This window comes from Oryx dammah, unplaced genomic scaffold (genome assembly GCF_014754425.2).
Source record: "Oryx dammah isolate SB20612 unplaced genomic scaffold, SCBI_Odam_1.1 HiC_scaffold_7, whole genome shotgun sequence".
Classification (NCBI taxonomy): domain Eukaryota; kingdom Metazoa; phylum Chordata; class Mammalia; order Artiodactyla; family Bovidae; genus Oryx; species Oryx dammah.
The window spans coordinates 35,147,776-35,166,922 of NW_024070191.1; positions in this window are offsets into that span (position 1 = coordinate 35,147,776).

Consider the following 19,147-nt stretch of genomic DNA (forward strand, 5'->3'; position numbering starts at 1 on the left):
AGTCCATTCTGAAGGAGATCAGCCCTGGGATTTCTTTGGAAGGAATGATGCTAAAGCTGAAACTCCAGTGATTTGGCCACCTCATTCGAAGAGTTGACTCATTGGAAAAGACTGATGCTGGGAGGGATTGGGGGCAGGAGGAGAAGGGGACGACAGAGGATGAGATGGTTGGATGGCATCACTGACTCGATGGACGTGAGTCTGAGTGAACTCGGGGAGTTGGTGGTGGACACGGAGGCCTGGCGTGCTGCGATTCATGGGGTCACAAAGAGTCGGACGCGACTGAGTGAACTGAACTGAGTGATTCAATGGAGAAGGCACTGGCGACCCACTCCAGTACTCTTGCCTGGAAAATCCCATAGATGGAGGAGCCTGGTGGGCTGCAGTTTATGGAGTCACTAAGAGTCAGACACGACTGAGCGACTTCACTTTCACTTTTCACTTCCATGCACTGGAGAAGGCAATGGCAACCCACTCCAGTGTTCTTGCCTGGAGAATCCCAGGGACGGGGGAGCCTGGTGGCTGCCATCTCTGGGGTCCACAGAGTCGGACACAACTGAAGCAACTTAGCAGCAGCAGCAGCAGTGATTCAACATCTCCTATGCGCTTATTGGCTCTTCCTGTGTCTCCTTTGGAGAAACGTCAAGTGCTTTGTGGCTTTTTTAAATTGGTTTGTTTTCATTGACATTGAGTTTTAGGAGTTCAGTTTATGTTCTGGATATTAATCCCTTATCAGATATATGATTTACCAATGCTTTCTCTCATTCTGTGGGTTGCCTTTTTACTCTGTGGATAGTATCTTATGCACAATCCTTTAAATCTTGTTCCTCTTTTTCAAGATTCTTTGGTTATGTGGGTTCTTTGAGATTCCATATGAATCTTAAAAGGAGAGATTTTAGGATGGGTTTTTTTCTCTTTCTACAAAAAAACAGATTTTTATAGAGATTGCTTTGAATCTGTAGATCTCGGGTAGTATTAACATTTTAGCAATATTATCTCTTCTGGCCCATGAACATGCAATGTGTTTTCATTGATTTATGTCTTCTTTCTTTCAGCAGTGTCTTGCCGTTTTCATTGTACAAGTCTTTTACCGTCTCAGTTAATTCCTAGATATTTTAGTCTTTTTGATGCTATTATAAATGGAACTGTTTTTGTAATTTCCTTTTCAGATTGTTCATGTATAGAAATGCAATAGGATTTTGTGTGTTGGCTTTCTGTCTTGCTACTTTGCTGAATTCATGTTTTAGTTCTAACAACTTTTTTGTGGAGTCTCTAGGATTTTCTATATATGAGGTCATATCATCTGCAAACATAATTTTATTTGGTGGTAGCGGTGGTGGTTTAGTTGCTAAGTCATGTCCAGCTCTTACAACTCCATGAACTGTAGCCCACTAGGCTCCCCTGTCCATGGGGTTTCCCAGGCAAGAATACTGGGGTGGGTTGCCATTCCCTTCTCCAGGGGATCTTCCCGACCCAGGGATTGAACCTGGGTCTGCTGCATTGCAGGCAGATTCTTTACTGACTGAGCCCCCAGGGAAGCCTGATTTTACTTCGTCCTTTCCAGTTTGGATCCCCTTTATTTTCCTTGCCTAAAGGCTCTGGCTAGAACTTCCAGTACTATGTTGGAGAAGTGAAGCCGGGCATTGTGATCTTAGATGAAAAGCTTTCAGTCTTTCACTGTTGAATGTGGTGTTTGGTGTGAGTTTTTACATATGGCTTTTATTACATGGGGCTAGTTTCCTTCTCTTTTCATTTTGTTGAGTGGTTTTACTATGAAAGAGTGTTGATTTCTGCCAAATGCTTTTTCTACATCAATTGATAAGATGCTTTTTCCTTCACTTGCTATTATAATAATTGTAAAGTTATTACATTGATAGTTTTCATATGTTGAGCCATTCTTGCATTCTAAGAATAAATTTCACTTAATTGTGGTGTTTAATCCTTTTAATATGCTGTTGAGTTCAGTTTGCTAGTATTTTTGGGGGAATTTTTGCATCAATGTTCATAAGGAATATTGGTCTGTTGTTTCCTTTTTTCTTTTATTATTAAAGTATAGTTCATTTACAGTGTGTGTTAATTTCTGCTATACAGCAGTGTGACTCAGTTGTGCACATATATACATTCTTTTTTATATTCTTTTCCATTATGGTTTATCCCAGGATATTGAGTATAGATCTCTGTGCTATAGTTTTCTTCTAGTGTCTTTGTCTGGCTTTGGCATAGGATTATGCTGGCCTCATAGAATGAGTTAAGAAATGTTCTCTTCAGTTTTTTGGAAAAGTTTGAGAAGGATTGGCATTAGTTCTTTATCTGTTTGGTAGAATTCACAGTGAAACCATCAAGTCCGTGGCTTTATTTGGTTGGGAGATGCTTGATTCAGTCCCCGCAGTTGGTATAAAATATATTCATATTTTCTGCTTCTTTGTGATTTAGTCTTGTGGTTTGTGTTTCTAGGAATTTGTTCCTTTTATCTAGATCATCAAATTTTAGGCACACAATTATTCATAGAACTCTTAAAATTCTTTTTATTTCTGTAGAATCTGTAGTCATGTCCCCACTTTCATTTCTGATTTTAGTAATCTGATTCCTCGCTCTTTTTTCTTAGTCCATCAAGGTGCAGAACTTTTTTTTATCTTTCTGAAGAACTGATTTTTGGGTTCATTGATTTTTCTCTATCATTTTTCTATTCTCTATTTCGTTTTTCTCTGCTCTAGACCTAATCATTTCCTTCTTTCTGCTGACTTTGGGTTTAGTTTGTTCTCTTTTTTCTAGTTCCTTAAGTTATAGAGTTGAATCCGCCTGCAATTTGGGAGACTTGGGTTCAATCCCTGGGCTGGGAAGATCCCCTGGAGGAAGACATGGCAACCCACTCCAGTATTCTTGCCTGGAGAATCCTCATGGACAGAGGAGCCTGTCCCGGCTACGGTCCATGGGGTTGCAAATAGTTGGACCCAACTGAGTGACTAAGCACAGCACAGCACATTGGTGTCTTTACCACTGAGCTTGCTACTTAGCATGCATGTACCATCCTAATGACATACCATCAAAATGTATAAAGCAAAAACTGACAAAGTTGAAGAGAGAAATAGACAAAAAATAGTTACAGACATGAGTGTGCACGTGTGCTAAGTTGTTTCCGTTGTGTCTGACCCTGCAACCCTATGGACTGTAGCCTGCCAGGCTCCTCTGTCCGTGGAATTCTCCAGGCATGAATACTGGAAGTGAAGTGAAAGTTGCTCAGTCGTGTTCGACTCTTTGCAACCCCATGGACTATACGCTCCATGGAATTCTCCAGGCCAGAATACTGGAGTGGGTAGCTGCTCCCTTCTCCAGGGCATCTTCCCAACCCAGGGATCAAACCTGTGTCTCTTATGTCTCCTGCATTGGCAGGCGGGTTCTTTACCACTCGTGCCATGTGGGAAGCCCTCCATCAGGGTAGTAAATGTTTATAATTGCTATGTCTTATTGCTTATAATTGTTGTATCTTATTGCTTATAATTATATCTTACTGCTTATGATTGTTATACCTTCTTTTACTAATATATAATGTCCTTTATTTTGTAAACTTTTTTGATTTAAAATCTGTTTTGTCTGATGTTGGTATAGTCACCCCTGATCTCTTTTGGTTACTATTTACGTGGAATGTCTTTTTCCATCTTTCCCTTTTCACCCTCTTGTGTTTTGCATCTTAAATGAGTCTCTTGTAGACAGCATATAGTTGGATCATGTGTTTTTATCCATTCTGCTAATCTCTGTCTTTTGACTAGAAAGTTTAATTCATTTACATTTAAGTTAATTACAGATAAGAAGGGACAGACTTTGGTCATTGTGTTCTTTGTTTTCTATATGCCCTGTAGCCATTTTCCCCCTCATTTCCTACATTCCTGTCTTCTTTTCTTTTTTTGTTGATTTTTTGTTGTGAAGTGTTTAAATTCCTTTTTCATTTTCTTTTGTGTGTACTCTAGCCATTTTGTTTGTGGTTAGCATGAGGATAACATGATAAAGTTTTAACACTTTAGTTTGAATTTATATCAGTTTAACTTCAATAAGTCTTTTATAAAACTGCTCCTTGGAACTTCCCTGGGACTCTGTGTTTCCAATGCTGGGGGCCCTGGTTCCATGCCTGGTTGGGGAACTAAGATCCCCACAACCTGTAGCAAAGCCGTAACAAAAAAACAAACAAACAACAAACAAAACCACTGCTTTCTTACAATTCTGCCACCACCCCTTTCAGTGGTTGATATCATAAAATTGCATCTTTACACACTGTATGCCCAAAAACATAAATTAAAAATTCATTTAAATGTGTTAGTCTAGATTTAGAGTTACAAACTAAAGGTACAGTAGTATTAGTTTTACACTTGTAATTGATGTGATTTTTTTTTCCTTAAAAATGTATAGTCTCTTAAATCATGTAGAAAACAAAAAGTACAAGCCATTGCCACAGTGATACTAGCTCTTATAATTGCCCTTGTGTTTGCCTTTATTGAGATCTATATGTCTTCATGGGACTTTAAATCACTGTCTGGTGTCCTTTCATTTCACCCCAGAGAACTCCCTTGAGCATTTCTGCTGTTGCAATTGCTGTCTGGGTGGAGAGACAGCTTCCTGGTGCTTCCTGCTCTGCCATCGCACAGAATCCTCTGAGAACTGATTTTTTAATGTATCTAGTCAACTAGACCTGAGAGTACACTCATCTTGTCAAAAAAATTAAAAACTTCAGTTCCTTCAAAAACAAAATTGCTGTTCTTTAATTAATATTTAACAGACTTGACCTCAAATAACTTTGCCCTTTAAAAAAAAAATCGAATCGCCCTTCCACAGCAGAAAAACAGCTACCAAGATTTTCAAAGTAATGCAGTATAGACATGAAGGCAGTAATGATAGTAATATCCAGTGTTTATCACTTATTTACTGTGAGCCAGACTCATATGCTTTAAGTAGATAACCCCTTAAATCTTTACAACAACCTATGCAAGGAAAAACTTAAGTTTTTTGGAGTGAACAAAAGAGATTACTGGATATCCTTCCAGTGGGATGGCTTTGTCCTTGTAGGGTGCATCCCTGTTTTTGAATAGGCTATTTTACAACTCTGTAGAGGTAGCAGTTAATTAATAGAAAACCGATAGTGATGTGAATATTTCCTAACAATTGTTATGCAAGTGATTCCTATCCATGGCAATGCAATTGAATTTTGTTCTGTAGAGAATAAAGCCAAATACTTATTTGAACTGGTTTTAACATTTTCCTGGTTCTCTCATTAAATAGTAAGTTAAATAAAATCATTGGCATGTGTTCATTTTATATCTGTCCGAGAATCAACAGTTTCTACTATTAAATACATTTTTAAATGTTTTGTATATTTGTAAGGTAGGTAATATTGACATCCCCATTTTATAGATGAGAAAGCAAATTGATCCACTGAAGGCCACATCCAGCTACTTGGTAGAGGAGGTGGATTCAAACCCCAGTGAGCCCAGAGTTCCAGATTCCATCCTCTTCATTCCCTCCACAAAAGGAAAGAAGATCCAAAAATATTTTGAGCAATGGTAACTTCACTGGAGTAAATGCAAGTCTTCCAGAAAGACTGCTTGGGGGAATAACTGATACTGATCAGGGTTCTTGGCCTTCCCCAGTCAACTGAAATTGACCAGAGGCCAGACAAGGAATTCAGGCAAGACTTGATTGGAGCCCCTGATGCAGTGCAATTTTGGGGAGCCAAAGCGAGTAACAGGTTCCTTTGCTTGTTCCCGGAACAGGGCACAAGCTTGTTCCTTAAATGGGGTGAGGGTAGGGGTACATCTGGGCTTCCCTGGTGGCTCAGTGGTAAAGAATCTGCCTGCAAATACAGGAGCCAAGAATTCACTTCCTGGTCCGGGAAGATCCGGGAGAAGGAAATGGCAACCCAGTTCAGTATTCTTTGCCTGGGAAATCCCATGGACAGGGGAACCTTGCAGGCTACAGGCTGGCAGAGTTCTACATGACTTAGCAACTGAACAACAACAGCGCCAGGTATGTCCACAGACCAGGCTGCAGGGGTGGCGTGGGTGCTCCCCCCTCGGTGGTGCTGAGTGCAGGGGGCAAGCTCAGTGCCCTCCCTTTGCTCCCAGTGCTCAGGTTTTGCTCCCGGCTCTTCAGAAATGGCAGTTGGGTTTTGTCTTTTTGTACCTTTTGGTCCAGGATTTGCCCCAGCTTCTCATGCTTGTTATTTAGTCCCATATCATTTCTTTGCACTTTGTAGCTCGAGGAGGGGTGTGTTCAGCTGCACACGTTTGCAGCACTGCAGCAAAGGGCCCCAGACCTGTCTCATAACCACTACCATTCGCATTCCTTTAGAGGAGATGGCATTTTTCTTAACATGGGAGTTTTTTCTGCTTTAAGCAGATCATGTTCTACACATCACGATGCTTACATATTCTCCCGGCTTGTTAAGGAAAAATATTCAATATCAATTCAGCACATGTTTACCCAAGCCTGGCTTCTTGTCCAGTTCTATTAGGTTCTGAGAGAATCAGGGCAAAAATAAATAACTATTTCTGCCCCCAAGGAGTTTGCCAGGAATCCTAAGAAGGCTTCCTAAGTAATCTGAAAATACGAGATTGGCTCAGAAAAAAATTTGTCTTAACAGCCTCAACTACAAAGGTTGAAAGGAAATTATTTTCTTGGGTTCAAAGCTTTTATGAGAGACGTTTTCAGCCTTTTAAGTGAGGTACTGCTCAAGATTCGAAGTTTTTCCAAAGCTCAAATGTAAATGTTTTAAAAGTTCAAATAACTGCTTCTGTTATCCACGAACCTACATTTTCCTCAAGTGTAATTCTAACCATGTCATTGCCTCTCTATAAACTTCTGTGGCTACTCATTGCCTGCAGATGAAGGGGGTAAAGGAAACTAACTGTTTTTTTTAGGCTGTGGGATCTTAGTTCCCTGACCAGGGATCGAACCTGCCCCCTCTGCAGTGGAAGTGTATAATCTTAACCACTGGACTACTAAGGAAGTCCTAGGAGATTAATATTTTTTGAGCATTTGTGTCCTGGACAGTGAACTGATTGCCCTCCACAAGTTATTTTGTTTAATCCTCGTAACAATCCTATAAAGTAAGCTCTAGTCTTAGCATTGTACTCCAGCTTCCTGCTTAAATTGTCCTTTCTCATTCCCTAAATGGTTCCTAATTTCTTTTTTCATACTTACATGTTTACTAGTTAATCTTTATTCAAGTTCCACCAGAATTCTTTGGGCAAATTAAGTAAGATATAAATAATTCCACAGTAATTGTGTTGCAGAGAAGAAGCCAGTTCTGACCCCATATTGGAACTGTTTCTTTGACTTGCTTTTCATTGTTTCTGTTTTTATAATCATACAGAAGGGCCTGCCTCAGAGAATCCTGCCCCTCTGCCCGACTGTTAAACTAAAGTGACTTTGTTCAGAACCCTGTCCACCTGTAGCTGGCAGGAAGGAAGATATTAATACATACTCCTGCCTGAGGCCTGCCATTCTAGGCGATGTTTGCAAGATGAATGGAAACTTTACATTGTTTCTTCACCCGCACCCCCAACTCCGATCTATAAAAGAACCTGGCATCCAGACCTCTCTAAGATGGTTATTTTGAGGCACTAGCCTGACATCTTCTTGGTCAGCTGGCTCTCATATTTAAGTCTCTTTCTTGATTCAACCCCTTGTCTCTTGAATTCATTGGCCTGTCGTGTGGTGAGCAGAGTGTTTGGACTTGGTAACAATAGCAACTGGTGCCAACAGATGATTTGGGCATGTTGTTGTTCAGTCGATCAGTCGTGTCCAACTCTTTGTGACCTCATGGACTGCAGCACGCCAGGCCTCCCTGTCCTTCACCAACTCCCAGAGTTTACTCAAACCTATGCCCATTGAGTCAGTGATGCTATCCAACCATCTCATACTCTGTCATCCCCTTCTCCTCCTGCCTTCAATCTTTCCCAGCATCAAGGTGTTTTCAAATGTGTCAGTTCTTCGGATCAGGTGGCCAAAGCATTGGAGTTTCAGCTTCAGCATCAGTCCTTCCAATGAGTATTCAGGACTGATATCCTTTAGGATTGACTGGTTGATGATTTGGGCATGACTTCAGCCTAATTTCCAGAACCGATCATGAAAATAAATTCAGTTCAGTCACTCAGTCGTGTCCGACTCTTTGTGACTGCGTGGACTGCAGCATGCCAGGCCTCCCTGTCCTTCACCAACTCCTGGAGTTTACTCAAACTCATGTCCACTGAGTTGGTGTTGCCATCCAACCATCTCATCCTCTGTCGCCCCCTTCTTCTCCTGCCTTCAATCTTTCCCAGCACTAGGGTCTTTTCCAATGAGTCAGTTCTTCTCATCAGGTGGTCAAAGTATTGGAGTTTCAGCTTCAGCATCAGTCCTTCCAATGAATAACCTAAATGAAAAATGGCACATGCTTCACCTGACTTCATTTGTCAACAAACAGCAATAGCTTAGCTCTGTGTGCAGGCGTGGCTGCCCTCAAGACAGAGTCGTTGGCCTTCAGTCTGAATGAGAGTGTAGCCTCCCTCCTTTATTTTTATAAAAGATCATAAAATCTGTCATATTCTAGTATCTAAAACTTTTCGATCTCCAATCAACCACCTCGAGTCTGCATTTTGTGGACTCAGATCATGAACAGGCTGCTATCCACGGCATGCCCACAGTTTAATAAAGGAAACAAGAAACATATTAAGGGCAATGCCATCCATCCATCTCTCTCGCTTCTCAAGTTTTATTTCCATATCAAACTTGAGCCCAGAAAGTGACGGCTGTTGTTTAGTAAGTTGTATTATTGCTGGCCAAAATCTTGGCTTTCTCTGCCCACTGAAGCCAAATAAAAAAATAAGGAGACAGTTTGGAGAAAATAGAAAGGTGGCTTTTATTCTCAGCTGGCAGAGAGTGGAACATAAAATATTCATGCCTCAAGAACCGTGTGCCCACCTCCATGAGAAATCTAGGGGCTCACATAAGCAAGGGCTGGCTGTCAGGAGTTGATGATGAAGAATAAAGGTGATAAGATCTTGATTTCTTCCTCTTGTGCTGTTTCAAAGATAGTCATAAACATTCATTAGTCAACATTTCATGTTGCTAATGAAAACATGCGTTTGCAGGTGACATGCCCCCCCCCCCATTTGGAAAGCTCAGCAGTGGCCACAGGACTGGAAAGATCAGTTTTCATTCCAATCCCCAAAAAAGACAATACCAAAGAATGCTCAAACTACCACACAATTGCACTCAACTCACACGCTAGTAGAGTAATGCTCAAAATTCTGCAAGTCAGGCTTCAATAGTATGTGAACTGTGAACTTCCAGATGTTCAAGGTGGATTTAGACAAGGCAGAGGAACCAGGGATCAAATTGCCAACATCCGTTGGATCATCAAAAAAGCAAGAGTTCCAGAAAAACATCTACTTCTGCTTTATTGACTATGCCAAAGCCTTTGACTGTGTGGATCACAAGAAACTGTGGAAAATTCTTTAAAAGATGGAAATACCAGACCATCTGACCTGCCTCTTGAGAAATCTGTATACAGGTCAAGAAGTAACAGAACCAGACATGAAACAACAGACTGGTTCCAAATTGGGAAAGGAGTATGTCAAGGCTGTATATCGTCACCCTGCTTATTTAACTTATATGCACACTATAACAGGTGAAATGCCAGGCTGGATGAAGCACAAGCTGGAATCAAGACTGCTCAAAAAATATCAATAACCTCAGATATGCAGATGACACCACCCTTATGACAGAAAGCAAAGAAGAACTAAAGAGCCTTTTGATGAAGGTGAAAGAGAAGAGTGAAAATGTTGGCTTAAAGCTCAACATTCAGAAAACTAAGATCATGGCATCTGGTCCCATCGCTTCATGGCAAACAGATGGGGAAACAGTGGGAACAGTGGTTGACTTTATTTTGGGGGGAGCTCCCAAATCACGGAAGATGGTGACTGTTGCCATGAAATTAAAAGACGCTTGCTCCTTGGAAGAAGTGTGATGACCAACCTAGACAGCATATTAAAAAGCAGAGACATTACTTTGCTAACAAAGGTCCATCTAGTCAAAGCTATGGTTTTTTCCAGTAGTCATGTATGGATATGAGAGTTGGACTATAAAGAAAGCTGAGTGCCAAAGAATTGATGCTTTTGAATTGTGGAGTTGGAGAAGACTCTTGAGAGTCCCTTGGACTGCAAGGAGATTCAACCAGTCCATCCTAAAAGAGATCGGTCCTGAATATTCTTTGGAAGGACTGATGCTGAAGCTAAAACTCCAATACTTTGGCCACCTGATGCAAAGAACGCACTCATTGGAAAAGACCCTGATGCTGGGAAAGATTGAAGGTGGGAGGAGAAGGGGATGACAGAGGATGAGATGGTTGGATGGCATCACCAACTCAATGGACATGAGTTTGAGTAAACTCCAGGAGTTGGTGATGGACAGGGAGGCCTGGCATGCTGCAGCCCAGGGGGTCGCAGAGTCAGAAACGACTGAGTAACTGAACTGAACTGCCCCCAATGGGGGTCTCTCCCAGATAAGCCTGGCCTGAAAGTGGGGGCAGGAGGTCTGAGCCTCAGTGTCCCCCTGTGGAAAATGGGGGACCAGGTACCCCCTCAAGGCTGTTAATGAGCACTTGCTGTGTGCCAGGCAGGCCTCTCTAGCACTCAGGACCCAGCAGGGGACAAGAGATGACCTGGCCTGGAGGAGTGACCGGTGGGTGCTGGTCGCCTGGAGGAGTGACCGGTGGGTACTGGTCGCCAGGAGCCCCCACCCTCCACAGTCTGGTAAAGGGAGCGGTTACTGACTGGCATCAGTAATTGGGTCTGGTAGTTGGGTGGCTCTGTGCCCTTCTTTCTGATTCGTAACTCCAAGGGGAAGGGTGTTGTAAGTGTAAAGACCAGATAGGGGATATATTTAGCATAGAGTCAAAGGAAAAAATGTGAATTGTAGTTCCTGCAGAGTTAGGGGGCAGAAAACCAAACTTACAGACATGCAAGTTTTACACATTTCACAGTTAAAGTAAAAACTAGGAAAATTCAGGCCTGCTCACTATTCTCTTTATCGTCTTTGTTCTCAGGAAAGGGAAAGAGAAAAACTCATTCCTCTTTTTTCCTTTTCACTGCCAGAGTGTCCAACTCTTTGCAACCCCATGGACTGTAGCCCTCTAGGCTCCGTGGGATTTCCCAGGCAAGAGTACTGGAGTGGGTTGCCATTTCCTACTCCAACAGATCTTCCTGACCCAGGGATCAAACCCTTATCTCCTGCATTGGCAGGTGGACTCTGAACCACCAGGGAGACCCAGAGAGCAACATCCCTGAGCTAATGTACAAGTTCCTTGCTTTCAGCAAAGACATAGCCCTGTGAACAACATCGTCCTCTGTTCCAAAAATTACAATTGAAGACATTGTCAATCACATGGAGAAGGAAATGGCAACCCACTCTAGTATTCTTACCTGGAGAAAATTCCATGGACAGAGGAGCCTGGCAGGCTATAGTCATGGACTCACAAAGAGTTGAACACAACTGAGCAACTCTCACTCACTCAGTCAGTCACATGACCCATTCTTTTCTTTATGAGGATCCATGTAATACATTTTTCTTAGAATTTAGTGCCATAAACATTTGCCTCTTCAAATGTATATGTTTCTTTTTTATCACACAGATGAGTCCTATCACTTCCCCTTTCAGCCTTCCTAACATGAGACTCAGAGGCAATTCCTGTTTCACTATCTTACCTCAGCTTCCTGTAACATTGGCCTGGATCGTTCCCTAAATACTGATCTCCTTTTCATACCTCCAGCTTTTCTATTTTATTTTGTCTTAATTTAAAAAGCGACCCCAGGGAGAATTAAGTAAAGAATAAATAAGCGCAGCATGGTCATTTATGAGCAACCTCAAGTTCCTAATTTTCAAATTACCTATGTGAGGGGGCTTCCCTGGTGGCTCAGTGGTAAAGAATCTGCCTGCAAATGCAGGAGACACGAGTTTGAGCCTTGATCTGGGAAGATCCCACTTGCCGCAGAGGGACTAAGCCCAGGTGCCACAACTACTGAGCCTGTGCTCTGGAGCTGAGGAGCGAAACTGCTGAGCCCACGTGCTGAAGTCTGTGTGCCCTAGAGCCCATTCTCCACAACAGAGAAGCCACCGCGATCAGAAGCCAGTGCATCGCAACTAGAGAGTAGCCCCTTTTCTAGAGAAAAGCTCTCTCAGCCATGCACAGCCGTAAAAATATATATACCGTATGAGAATGAGCCGTTTCACAGAACACAAATTCCTAAGTGAGGCGCAGGAACAAAAGTGGTAGTAAAGACAAGAGTTGTAGAGTCCCGTCTCTTTAGAACTCTAGAGAGGGAAGAGGTCAGATCAGAGAGGCAACCCATATAGTTGTTGCCAAGTGTAACTCCATTCAGTTGGTCCATGAACCCACAGGGCCAGACACTGGGGTGTGTAACCCGCTTGTACCCTTGTGCATTCGGAGCAAGGACACCCCATGACCCGAAACAACCTATGGTCTAGTGAGACAGACCAACCAGAGCGCAAATCACAGACGACACGCTTTTACAAACGTAAGAACGGGCAAGGAGTGTTAAAAAGAGCACAGGAAGACCTCCAAAGATGAAGAAATAGCAAAAGTTTCCCAGAAGGGGGTGATGCCTGAGCCAGGACTTGAGACACTCAAGGAGTTAGCCAGGCCAAGAGGGGAAGGAGGTGATGGCTGTTTCAGATGGAAATGCCTATGTAGAGGCACAGGAGCCTCTAAGCACACAGATCATTCTGGGCCTCCGAGGAGCAGGGCTTGGCAAGAGCATAGGATGAGAGCGCCCGTCTTACAGAGTCTCCTAGGAGACTTGTAAGACTTACGTGACATAGGAATCTTGCAGGGGTCTGGTTTACTGTGCTCAAAAAAAATCTGAATTTTTGCACTGAAACATCTGGAAGCTTTTGAAGGACCTTAAGAACTGATATGATCAGATTTATAGTTTTAGAAATCTGATCTGCATTTAGAAAAATCCCCCTGGTGACTGCAGAGAATGGAGGCAGGACTACAGGGTTAGAAGCCAGTGGCCGTGCTGGCCATCTAGGGGAGGAGAATAAGGCAGCCGATAAAGGTGGAGACACATGATGATGGGCCAGCATCTCTGGGGTCACCTCTCATGCTGAAGACAATTTACAGATTAGACAAAATAGAGAAAGCATTTTTCTAAAGACATCAAATGGCTAATGAGCTAGTGAGGAATTGTTGCACAAGATCCAGGGGGAAAACAGGTCAGGACAGGTGAGTCCAGTGTTACCAAGGCAATGTGGTAGCCATGAAACAGCAGTGCTTCTGGCAGCAGAGCCAGTGACCCTAAATCTGGGGTTCATGAACAGGTGGCTCAGGGGTCCATGAACCTGGTTAAGAAGAAAATTTCGACTTTCTTTTCACTCACCTCTAAATGAGACTTGGATTTTCCTTCTACTGTGAGTCTGGGCCACAAGCCTCACGAAGATTTGTATTCCTGCGATTTTGTCACCAACAGAAATCAGTATTTTCACACTGTATTTATAGCTGTCTGTATCTCAAAATGTCATTTACATTCATCACTATTTCTAAATTGCAGTCACTTTTAGACTCGCTGCTTGAACCTGCTGTCTAATGCTTTAATAAAGAAACACATGTATGACTATCACAAGGTTTTTTAAATGATTTAATAACTCTATTCAATGTAATGGGCTTCCTTTGTAATGTCATATATTTTAACTTTTCCCCCTTTGATTTTTTTTTCTTTTTTTATATTTTGTTGTCTACATATTTCAAGTTTTTAAAAACATTGTTTTCAGAAGGTGTCCGCAGTTTCATCAAATTACCAAGGGGACAGAAAAGGTTAAGCAGCCCTGGCCTGGTGGAACCAGGGGGAAAAAACTGGGCCTGTGAAGGCTGAGAGTTCTGGTAAATCACCCTCGGCTCAGACTCAGGCTCTAGAAGCCAGTGAAGGCTGAGAGTTCTGGTAAACTATCCTGGGCTCAGAAACAGGCTCCAGAAGCACAGGTTAGGACACCAGCCCCTGCCACAGAGACCTTAACAGTTTGGAATCCAGTAGACGGTCCTGAAATTTTCAAAAATGGAAATTAGATTAAAGCAATCCAGGCACCTGACTGCACTAAAATAATCTCTGAGGATAGAGAACATTCTAGGCCTTAAGTAAATTCTATGCATGTGTGTGTCACTAAGTCATGTCCGACTCTGCAGTCTCGTGGGTTCTAGCCTGCCAGGGCCCTTTGTCCATGGGATTTTCCCAGCAAGAATACTGGAGTGGGTTGCCATTTCCTTCTCCAGGGATATTCCTGATCCAGGGATCGAACCTGCATCCCCTGCATTGGCAGGCAGACTCTTTACCACTCTGCCACCAGGGAAGCTGATTTCTATGCATGATTTTTATTTAAAAATATTTATTGATTTATTTGGCTGTGTTAGGTCTTACATGCAGCATTCAGGATCTTTCATTATAGCCTAGAAGCTTTTAGCTGTTCCCTGACCAGAGACTGAACCCAGTCCCCCTCCACTGGAAGCACGAAGTCTTAGCCACTGGACCACCAGGGAAGTTCCTATGCATAATTTGTCCAATACAGTATCTAACATAGAGATAACTGGGCATGTAAGGATGAAACCAATAGAGGGAACAGGTAACAGAGATAAACATCCTCCAGATGGCGGAATTAATAGACTGGAAACCAACCATCCTCATGAGGATAAAAAAAGACGAATGCAAACCTTCCAGGGAGGATCTAGAAGGAATAGAGAGTAACATTGGAGATTTGAAAAAGAACATTAGCAAAGAGTAAGTCTAAGGCAGGGGGATGAGCACTTAGATTGGAAGTGGGCGGAACTAGAGTGAAAAAAAGAGGCTATCTACCCATCTGATCTGGGGTAACTGAGAAAACAATGCCATTCATTGATACAGGATGGATAACGTTGAACAGATTTATAAGGTGGAAGTGAGTAAAGAAAGTGATGATGCCGTGAACACCATGAGCTTGATGATTTCATGGGATGTGAAAGGGGAAGATGCTGTAGGAGCCTGAGTGTCTGGGATGGGATTCAGGAAAGAGGTCTGGTCTGGAGTGGGATATGGAATTCATTAGCACTCAGGTGAGGCTGACGCTCTGGGATGGATGAGCTAACCATGAGACAAGGGTAGAGAATAGGGATTCTGGTTGTAAGTAATAAAGGTCACCCTGAATTAGCTTGAGGAAAAATGAGATTTGCCAGCTCCTACAACTGAAAACAGCAGCTGGCTTCCAATGACCAGCAAGGTCCACAGATTCCAACACTACTTTGAGAGGCGTGTGCATATGTGTGTTTCCCTCTGACTTCTAAGACTGTCAGATTCCAACTGTGTGTGTGTTTGTTGCTTGCCTGTCCTTTCCCATTAGTCTGTAAATTTGTTTCAGTCCTAAAGTCATCCTGATAAAATCAGTATCAAAATGATAAAATCATATGAATAGCTTTTAGTTTTTAAGTTTAATTATTTAAATTACTAAAATATATGTGTCTGGTAAATAGTTTGAAAAGAAAAGCTGAGAGAAGAAAATGAAAATTACCTAAAATCCCACCATCCTAAAATAAACACCAAGAAAATATTTGTGCATATGCTTCCCTTTCTATGTTAGAGTTAAATGACCAAATGAGTAAAATGACCAAATGCATAGAAAACAGGCTATAATAAGGAAAGGAATTGTTTAGCTTAAATAGTGGACACACACAATATATATACCCCTAAAATAAATAATTTTTAGAATAATGCTAAATAGTAGTTCATTCTTTAAAAGGACCAGACAATAATAAAATTATATTTTAAAAGAAATGGTCTCCGAACATGAGGAAGTCTCTGAATTACAAAGATTAAAAGTATAAACTGGGGACTATTATGGACCAAAGGTTTGTGTCTCCCTCACCCCACCAGCAAAATCTATGTGTTGAAGCTCCTTGGTATTTGGAGGTGGTCTTTTTTAAAAAAAATATGTATTCATTTATTCAGCTGTGTGGGGTATTCATTGCAGCCCACAGACTCTGCAGTTGTGGAGTATGGGGTTAGTTGCTCTGTGGTATCTGGGATCTTGGTTCCTTGACCAGGGGTCAAATCTGAAGTCCCCTGCATTGCAAAGCAGATTCTTAACCACTGGACCACCAGGAAGTCCCCTGGAGATGGGGTCTTTGGGAAGGTAATTAGGTGTAGTTGAGGTCATGAGGATGGAGCTCCTATGATGGGATTAATGTTATTACAAGAAGAGGAAGAGGCCAAAGTCATACTTCTCTCCACTATGTAAGGATATAGCAAGGAGGCAGCAATGTGCAAGTCAGGAAGAGGGCTCTCATCAGAACCTATCCACACTGGCACCCTGACCCAAGTCTTCCAGCCTCTAGAACTATGGGAAGTAAATGTTGTTTAAGCCACCCAGTCCATGGTATTTTGCTTTACTGCCCCAAGCTTAGGACAGCAAAGAAGGGATTCATGAAATGTCCATCCATGGGGGCCTCTAAGAAAGGCATAACACTGTCCCCTCTCACCCAGGAAGGGCCTCACTGCTTGTGACTCACAGCCAACCATGGTGGCTTAGAAGCTGTTCCATTTAGTGAACGAACCAGAACCTCTGGGGATCTGGACATAATGCTCAATGACAAGATCATCAATTTGCATGTTGTAATTCAAGGCATAAACTAGATCTGATGACCCAATTTGATCCTGGTTTTTAAGGGGCAAATTAGTTTTGTGGGATAAAAATTCAGGAGGAAATGGTTAGGAAACGAATTGAAAAGAGAAGGAAGGAATTAAGCAAGTTGTTTTTTTTTTAAATAAATGTTAAAAGACCAAAATTTTCTAATATTATGACCGTAGAGGAAAACAACGGAGTCTGGTAAAAATCAAACTGCTTTTCTAAAGCATGAGGTAGCATGCTTGGAACATATGACCAGAGTCAGGACAATAACATAAGCCCAACCTAGGTCTTTTATGAAGAGGAAAGAGACCTATATTGTGTCCTGAAGAAATGGCCTTTTCTCATCAAGTTAACTGGAATGGTCCAGAAGGTCATAGAAGCTATCGTCTTGGAGATGCCAATGAATAGATGTTTTTCTGCCCTGAAAGGTATAAATATTTGCTCACCTAACACTTGCAGAGGATCAGACCAGAAAATATGAGTTGCCTTCCAGTTTTGCATCTGCCTGCAGCCCAACAGTCCTCTGCAGGTTTTGTGTCCCATACATACCTCTTTCAGAAAATCAGTATAATTCCTTACATCTGCAAGGTGTCTTTTGGTTTCCAAAAATTATCCTGGGCAGAGAGTCAGAGGCAAGATGGCAAGGTAGGAGGACCCTGAGCTCACATCTCCTCACGAGCACACCAAAATTACAATTAACTGCTGAACAACCATCGATTAAAAAGAAAAGTCTGGAATCTACCAAAAAAAAAAAAGATGCCACATCCAAAGGCGTACAGAAAAAAATCACAAGATGGTAGAAGGTGTGCTCTTGCAATATCATCAGATCCCATACCACCTGGATGGGCCATCAAGCTAGAAGCATTAGCATGGAATTTGCAGTTAGAAAACTAAGCTCAAGCCCTACATACACACTTTTATTAACTCAGGAACGTTGGAGAAATGAATTCCTTATCTGTAAAATAAGAATAAGAAAATAACACCATAACAAGGTTGTTGTAAGGAAAAAGTAAGATGAAGTACAGAAAGGGTATTGAGAATTCCAAAATATTTTGCATGTAGAAATGGTTAATCAATTGTTGCTTTCTTTTTTTAAAATTTGTTTTATTTATTTTTGGCTGTGCTGGGTCTTCGTCGCTGCTCTGTCTAGTTGTGGCGAGTGGGGGCTACTCTTCGCTGCGGTGTGCAGGCCTCTCATTGTGCTGGCTTCTCTTGTTTCAGAGCACGGGCTCTGGGGGCGTGGCTTCCGTAGTTGGGACACATGGGCGCAACAGTTGAGGCTCCCAGGCTCTAGAGCACAGGCTCAACGGTTGCGGCACACAGGCTTAGTGTGGGAGACACGTGGGATCTTCCCGGACCAGGGGTTGAATCCGTGTCTCCTGGGTTGGCAGGCGGATTCGTAACCTCTGAGCCACAAGGGAAGCCCTGCCTTCTTCCTATACACCTGTACACAGGTGTACTGCCTCGTCGGAAGATGTATCATGGCTTTTCCATAACCAACAGGAGGAGGTTTGGCCAAGACTGGAACCCAGCCCTTCGGACTCAGAAATTCAGTTGTCCTTTCCCGGTTGATCCCGTGCTGCTTGTCTACTGGGTTTATGCTCTGGCCTCCTTCTCTTCAGGCAGCTCACACACAGGCTATGCTTCCCAGCTGCCCCGTGGAAAACCTGTGTTGAATAGTGAGGTCACTTAGTGTGCAGGAGCTCTTTTTCAGTTCTCACTCTGGTAGAGTATCTCCCTCCCAGTCAGGGTCTCTTTGTGGGTGAAGGATTTTTAGAATCTTTAAGACTTTGGCATATTCGTGTGTGTGCAGGTGTGTTTCTGTGTTGAACAGATTCAAGAGGTCTAAGGCATGCAGGATAAATGCACACAATCCTGATAAAAGAGGTCTAGATAATTGCCTGTGAAACCGCTCTTGCAATCTAATTGAGCTCTGATAGCAGTGCCAGGATCACGCTGAGCTAGATGCTTGGCATCCGCCAATATAAACAGAGAAAAATAAACTTATACAATATAGGTCAACCGAAAACAGAGCTTTCTGAAAGGGCAAGAGAAAAAGAGGTCAAATCTAGAAAAGCACAGTCTGACTGCTTTCTGTTCCCCCCAAATAACTCAACATTTAACATAGTGGAAAAGTGGATAATAGAGAAATAAACAAAGCTGTAACAGACTGATATTGACAAAGCAAAATAGAAGTCCTAATAGCATTGTCAACACAGACTGCAAGGCAAAAAATACTAGTTAGGATAAAGAGGTCTATCATCGACTGATATGAGATGAAACCACCAAGAAGATATATTAGTGCTTCATGCACCAAATAAGAACTGTTACAAAAACATGAAGCCTAAACTCTGGGAGAATATTTGAATTTGACAAAAATACAATCATCACAGGAGACTTGAACTCTCTTTTCTCAGAATCTGAAGATCAAGTGGAGGAATCTTATTTGAAC